Source organism: Telopea speciosissima, chromosome 3 (genome assembly GCF_018873765.1).
Source record: "Telopea speciosissima isolate NSW1024214 ecotype Mountain lineage chromosome 3, Tspe_v1, whole genome shotgun sequence".
Classification (NCBI taxonomy): domain Eukaryota; kingdom Viridiplantae; phylum Streptophyta; class Magnoliopsida; order Proteales; family Proteaceae; genus Telopea; species Telopea speciosissima.
Window position 1 is genome coordinate 61,482,662 of NC_057918.1, and position 7,702 is coordinate 61,490,363.

A 7,702-nucleotide genomic window follows, 5' to 3' on the forward strand; every position below is an offset into this window, starting at 1 on the left:
ATAAGCTGAGGCGACTGGGAATATCCCTTTCGCCGTAGGTAACCAAATATACCTATCCTTTTGGTTAAGACTTGGAATAGGGATATCCAAAATTTGAATTGCCACATCTGTCGGCCACCAATGAAACACCCGCTTCAATTTTCCGAGACTTAGATCATAACTCTAAGGGGCATTCGAAGGTAGAGGGAAAGGTGCCTCCCTAGTAGGGATGTAAATGGATCGGATTCAGATCGAAGACGGATATTCTTTGGCCGAATATGGATACCTCTAAACAGATTCCGATGTGGATCGGATTCAGATTTTTGATTATCCGTTTACAGCTCTGCCTTGTGTAACCCGAACCTTCCTCCCCCTAACGGATACCCGAAATGAAAGGAATACCTAAGTAAACATCCTGCTCAGAGATTGAAGTGACATGAAATCTGGAAGAGAGGTCCCACTTGAGGAAAGGAGAGTTCGGTTCCTACGCACGTACCAACAGGTGAACGTACGTGTGAGAGCCAACCACCTGTCATAATTTTACCAGTTGTAAGGGGAGGAGGGGTTTTTATGAAAATAAAATTAAAATGTGATTGGCTCTCACATGTACGTTCACCTATTGGTACGTGTAGATGATCGATTCTCAGGAAAGGAATGCCTAAATAAACATTCTACTTCTTCATTGTACATCTTTTCTCCTCTCGTTATTATATCCCAATTTTAATTTTTCTCCATAAAAATAATAAATCCCTGGAATAGTTTTTTTTTTTTTTTGGGGTAACAAATTCCTGGAGTTGTTGAATGTATTATCAATTGGTGGGGTATGTCATAGTGGGTTACGTTTATATGCTTCATATGTAGTTTTACAGAGGAAAAGCATATGTGATCTTACATCCAACGATTAGGCTCTGTTGGGATGATGAAAGTCCAAACAACCAGGACTATGTCAATTTTTGCACCACACATTGATACTAAGCAATTAGTAGTCCAGTTTGTCAGATTAGATTCTAACCTAATCGACTTAAGTTCAACAACTTAATATTAATATGATTCCACAACTTCAGATGGAGGTCTTGCTTCCTATATTGATTATGGGAATATAAGCTCAAAGATGTTACAATTCCTAAGATCCCTAAAAACTAACATGATTTAGGAGAAAGTTTCTCTTTTTTTTTTTTTAAGGGGTGGGAGGGGGGGGGGGATAGGGAGGGGGAAGGTACCAGCTAGAAAACTCGAACTCGAGACCTCCTTGGAGAAATTTTCTCTTCATCCACGATGAAGAGATTAAGATTCCTTGTCAATCGATGGTCATAATCTTCTTCCCCCCCCCCCCCCCTCCCCCCAAATTTAATAAGTCTCGAAACTGCCCTAGAATATCCAAAGAGTCCCAGGTCTGCTGGAAGTTAACCTGGAGAAAGAAAATTTTTAGGAGGTCAGACTTGTTAATATGACCATTATAACTCTAGTTCCACTAACCCAGTTGCACATGTCAATCAGTTCTGTTGCTACCCAATAAGTACTTGCCAGAATTGCATCTTATGTCAGTTTGAATGTGTCAAGTGAGGCAGAAATGGAACTGCCATGTCCAGTTATGAACAAAGTTTCAAAACCCCAGTAGTGAATAAGGTAGATTAGTCCTCACTTGTTTCCTTGAAGTTTCCATCATTTCTATTATTGCATCCATCTGTAAGCTTTAGCAGTGGACCTTATCCAGTTGCCTTCAGAACCATGTGATATCTCAGGACCTAATCCAAAATTAGAACTGTGACAGAACCATGCAAGCAATATTCTCCACTACTCCTTGGAAGTAAAGCAAGAACAGGGTACCCCTTCCAAGCATACCATAGGCTTACCATACTGTGACATGAACCTATGCCCTTATATCAGAAGAATAGACTGCCACATTAATAATTTGGTTCACTGAGTGTAAAAAATAAAAAATTTAGTAAACGCATCCATCGAAGGTGTACCCTTGGTCAACGGAAGGTTGCTCCATTGTGACTAAGTGGTCATGGGTTCGGGTCTGGAAACAGCCTCTCTGCGAAAGCAGGGGTAAGATTGTGTATATTATGACCCTCTCTAGACCCCGCAGTGGCAGAGCCTCATGCACTGAGTATGCCTTTTTTTTTTTAATCCACCAAAAATACCATCATTCAACTTTTCCCATTTACATTATTATGGAGGGGGGAAATAACAACTGAACCAACCACTGGACAAAGAAGACTGGAATAGATTATAAAAGCCACTCCTAATTATGACAGAAAACAAGAACCTTAACCAAGCAAACCATCAAATTAGGTAATGATGTGCACCCATTTATTGATTATCTGGGACAGCTGATGGCTCAGACGGTTGAAAAACATTTAACGGGTTCAGCTCTTGAATCTAGGCCAATAAATTGAGAATTTGGGATGGCTATGAACCAATACAAAATGTCTTTCAACTATGGGTAGATAAAAAGAGCAGTTCCTCAACCTAATAACACACATCAGTTCAGGAGTAGACACTCATGCTCCATCGATCAAAATCCCTCCCAGACAAAAACCAATTTCTTCTAGGGTTTTCCGGGGACCCTATTTCTTCATCACTTCCTTCTTCATCGTCGCTTTTCGAGAGGAATGGTTGGATGAGATCGATGGGATCAATATTGTCATCATCGGCCCCAATGCTATTTATCCATCCGATTGCCTCTATGGAGAACTCATCTCGAGCAGATTCCAAACAAACCTCCTTTTCAGCAAAATTCATCCATTCATCATATACCTTAGTGCACTCAATTTCTTCTCCCTCTTCTGTACTATCTTCCGTGTCTCCTCCAAAGGAAGAATAAGAAAATTGATCAATGAATGGGTAAGGAGTAAGATAAGGCAGGGCATCTATCCACCTATGTCGTGGCTTATATTATGGAGTTTAGTTGGTTGAACAACATATAGGTGCTAAATCACACCATAATCACACACACACAAGCTTAGAGTTAAGAGGTAATAAGATTAGGGATCTAAGGTAAAAATATGGATTTGAGGTACTATGCTAAAAAACATTATAAGGAAACTACAGTTGTGGTTTGAAAGGAGGTTAAGCAGTAGGGCCAAGATTTTAAGAATAGGAAAACCTATGGGTGAAAACTGAAAAGGTGCTGGATGAGTGGAAGAACAGATGCCAAGGAACGCAGAGTGTTCAAATTTGATCCTACTACTACTGCTCCATCTTCTGTAACTGGTTAGCTGGAAACACACATCTTCCTGAAGCAATCTTAGAAAAGATTTGGGAATCAGGACATTCAAAAAATAAATCCTTGAGGCATTCCATAGCCAAATTACATCCAGCTCTGCCCTCAGTTTACCCCAGTCATGAGGCTTCTACCTGACCTTAACTATGGAAAGCAAAGATGTTATTCCGGGAACTTAAAGAGGACTTCCTGAAGGCAAGCCTTTTTTATTTTCTAACATAGATAGAAAAAAGGCTAACCATGTTGAGAGCCAGGAACAAACAGGAAGGGGGCTTGAAGAATTCTAGAAATAAGACACAGGAACTTATACTAATTGGAAAGAGGAAAAGAAGAATCAATTGGCTATCAGTTCTCAGGTATCCTAAAAAGGAGAAGTTAAAGGAATTTGTAACAGCAAACATTGCATAATTTTCAATTCCACCAAGAAACTTCGATATCTAACTACAGAAAATGCAACATACATGATCAACCTACCTAAATCCTAAAGCAGGCTTCCAAGAGCTTTCTTTGATTCCGTAATTACAGATAGTATGAGAAAGCCAATTAAGATCATAAAGCAACGAAACAAACGCAGCTTTTCCTCTACTTTTTTTGTTTCCACAACCCAACATTAATGGACGGAATGAAGCCCAAAGGGGAAAAAGAGAAAAAAATTGAGACTGAATAGAAACGTGAAAACAAAGAGAAGAAGAAACCCATTACACAACACAAATTCCGTGTAATTCCGACATTATAATGTCTAAAATGCAGTACATTCATACACAATACCTTCTTCACTGATATAAGATGAATACAACAGACCCATATAAGACAACCATGTTCGAGAAAACAGGAAGGTGTGGCGCAAGCAGACTTGAAATCCCAGATTTTCAACGAAATTGGGGGTAAAGAAGAAGAAGAAGAAGAAGAAGAACAGGTCAGTCAATCAGAACGCTTCGACGATACCAAATTCCTCCAAAGGTACCGTCCACTTGCCATATCAACAAAAGTCCAGAATCCCGAACCAATAGCAGAACAAACCTGTAAACCAGAAAGAAAGAAAAAAAAAAGAAGCAGAATCATTAGGAAAAAAAATGAAAAAGAAAAACCCTAACAAGTATACAATGTATGCAAAACGATGAGCAAAACCATTCGTTACAATACCTTGGTCGATGAAGGAGCTGTAGGTGATGTTGATTCTTCAAGAGAAGAATCAGATTCGTCGGAAAATACTGTTTCAGGTTTCGATTTTAGGTTTCTTAAGACGAAGAATCCAGCGAGTGTAGCGGAGAGGAAGATGAGAATCAGCCTCAACGGACACATCTTTCTCCGTCGGGAAATACCTTTTCAGACTTCAGAGCGAGAGAGAAGGAGGGATGATTGGTCGGAGAGAAAACCGTGGGGGATTTTAGTGGGATTTCAGCTTTCCCGACACGGAGAGAGAAAACAAAAAATCTCGTCTTTTTGTGAGGCTAACCGCACATATACCAGTCAGGGAAGCCTTTCAGCTATGTTGACTTTTATAAGTTATTTATATTTTATTGGGTTTGATGGGAAAATTTATATGGAGAGAGTACTTACCTAACACACGCTTATTTGGGCACACGTTCATACTGAAGTGGCATGTGGGTCCCACTCCGATGCTATGGGATATGCAAGCATCTAGATGATTCAATTTTCCTACTCAACAAAACAAAACAAAAAAACAAAATCCGAAAACAACAGTTGTCTAACGGCAGTTGGTGAGCTGTGTTGTGTTTCATGCCCACCATGCTCACCAATAGAAGATTCTAATCTAAGGTTTGAAAGGTATTAAAATTGGACCTAGTGTAAAAGAGGGAAATGGATTTCAACGGTTCCAATACTTTTTCAATTTCATGTTCCGATTTTCGAACGCTATGGGAAATTGTCAAAATCTTCGTTTGAAATGACAATTTTAACCTATCAAGTAACATAGTATTCCCCATATGTAGAGTTGTAAATGGATGATAAAAAATCCAAATTTGATCCACATCTGTATCCATTTAAGATCATCCGTATTCGTTTAGAGATATTCGGAAAAAAATCCGTCTCAAAAAAAATAAAATTCAAATAATAATAAAAAATAGGGACGCTATTCTTTGTGCCGCAGCGCAGACTGCACCCAAGCACATGGGGATGGATGCAATGACCACCCTACCCCCTTGCATAAGCTACCCATATGCCTGGGTGCAGCCTGTGTTGCGGCACAGAGAACATTTTCCCTAAAAAAATATAACGATTTAGAATATAAGGAATAAATATTCTAAGAGATATGGATTAAGAGTGAATTGTATCTGCTAGGGGGAGGAAGGTTCGAGTTATACAAGACAAAGACGTAAATGGATGATCAAAAATCCGAATCACATCCGAATCCATTTAAAGGTATCAATCAAAAAAATTCGGGATCCGATCTGTATCCGAGCCGAATCTGATCCATTTATAAGCCTACCCATATGTAATAAATGTAAGGGGAGCTGTTGTGATGAAGAGTTACCAAACCTCTTTGACTTTTTTAACGTGGATTTGGTGCAAAAGCTGACGTGCTCACCATTATCACCTTCTTATTCTACCCAATGTCCCCATTTTTTTGTTTTTGTTTTTCTAAAGAGAGATGGCCAAGTCGCCGAAGTGTGGCTCCTCCACCGACGGTACCGAAATAGTTTCATTAGGGGGATAGTACCATGATTATTATGATTATTATTTTTTTTTTTTGAAAAACAAAAGGCTAACCGGACTAGTAGCCCTTGCGCATAGACTTATGGGGGTGTAAAATGACTATTCCACCCCATGGAAAAATAGAAATCTCATCCCGTGATGCCTCCGTGCACCATCTCATTGGTCACTACACATGTATAAGCCGCTAGACCCTAGAGATTGGTTAGCATTCTTTATCCTCTTTTTTTTCTTAGAAAAAGAACACTGGTTGGCAGCATGGCTACCATGCCAGGCACAATCCATGGCAAAATGACAATTGTAAAGATTCTTTTAAAGCTTTCTCACATAAAAAATAGGGAAAAAGACCTCTGTTGGGGAGTGTGGTCTATGGCAACACTCCCATGAGTCTATCTCTTTTCTCTTCATGTGAAAAGACACCTCTATCCCCTTATTTTAAAGAGGAGAGATGGACACATGAAAGTGTTGACGTAGGCCACACATCTTTGGCCTTGGGAACTACTTAAAGACCTTATATATATATATCTGATAATGCAACTAATATCCGTTTCTCTTATAAAAATATTAGGTGTGTACAACTCGCTGTGAATCTAGCTAAATGTGGACAATATATCAAATCTGTCTATTGCCCTGATGTTTAATATGCTTTTCTGTTTTTTCATTAAAAAAAAAAAAAAAAAAAAAAAGATAGAGCACTGGTAATTTGGGTAGTCCTACTCTTGTTTAGTGGATATTCCAGAATCGAGAACCCATCATCATCATCATCAAAACATATAATAAAAAAAATGTATATTTTGCCATTCAGGAGGAGTCAACATTAATCTTCTATATATTCTTATACGTTTCTTTTGGTCGATCTACCATATGATTATATGATGATAATGATGATTAAATTAACAATACATGTCACTTCGTTTGAAAGCTTCCTAATCAAATTTCAGTACAATTCAACATCTGGTATTAATTTTTTTTTGGGAGAATGTTCCCTGTGCCACAACGCAAGCTGCACCCAGACACATGGACCTACCACTCAAGGGGTAGGTTGGTCATTGCACCCACCCCCATGTGCTTGGGTGCAACCTTCGCTGCGACACAGAGAACATCGCCCCTAATTTTTTTGTAATCATCCAATATAGGATGGTCCACATGATTGGTTTGAAAACGTTTGTCAAAAGATTAATCACATCTTCCAAATTGTAATAAACATGGGGAAAAAGATCTCTACTTGGTGGAGTTTCCTCTGCCCTGTCACAAGGAACCGTGAGATGATGCCTTGGCCACATGGGTAGATATCCAGACGTGCTCACCCATTGGCCTAAACGCTTGTATAGAGATTATGCGATCATGTAGAGATCTTGTTCAAATCCTTTGTATGACCTTCTATGCATGGTTTGGGGTCTTGGTATCGGATCGCCCGATACAACCGATACTGCATGTTTTTTAAGGTGATCGATATTATATAGATGAAATGGTATTGACAAATGGTAAAAATATTTAAAAAATAATTTTTTTTTAAAGAAATCTAAGGGTAAACTTGTCCAATATAGTCGATCTGTGCTGATATTTATCGCATATGTTTTGAAGTTGACTAATTCTCGACCCGATACCGTGCATTAAAACCATGCGTGTATTAAGAAGCGTTTGAATAGGCCTTCTAGATTTGTGGATATGACTATTCCTCACACCACCACCACCAAATTTGGAAATCCAGGGTAAAAGGACTTCTCAACCTACTCTCACCCACCTACTCTTGCAATCAATCAAAATTAAAATCTCTTATTTTTAAAGTCTTCTAAAGCAAAGTTATCCTCCAAAACATGT